Genomic DNA, 241 nt, shown 5'->3' on the forward strand with positions numbered 1-241 from the left:
ATATCTTTGTGAGGTGTTAAGTCAGTCAGTCAAAAATCTTATGGTACCTTCTTGGGCCTCCAAAGTTGATCTTCTAAAAATCATATTTCTCATGGGACATACATTGTTTTCCTTTTCCATCTTTTACCACCAGAATTCAGGCCTGACCTTTGGCTGGCAGCTTACCAAGTGGAAGGAAAACCTGAATATTATACCTCCACTGCCTTGCGGTCATACCCTTTGGGAATTTTTAACTTCATCA

Source organism: Penaeus monodon, chromosome 15 (genome assembly GCF_015228065.2).
Source record: "Penaeus monodon isolate SGIC_2016 chromosome 15, NSTDA_Pmon_1, whole genome shotgun sequence".
Taxonomy (NCBI): domain Eukaryota; kingdom Metazoa; phylum Arthropoda; class Malacostraca; order Decapoda; family Penaeidae; genus Penaeus; species Penaeus monodon.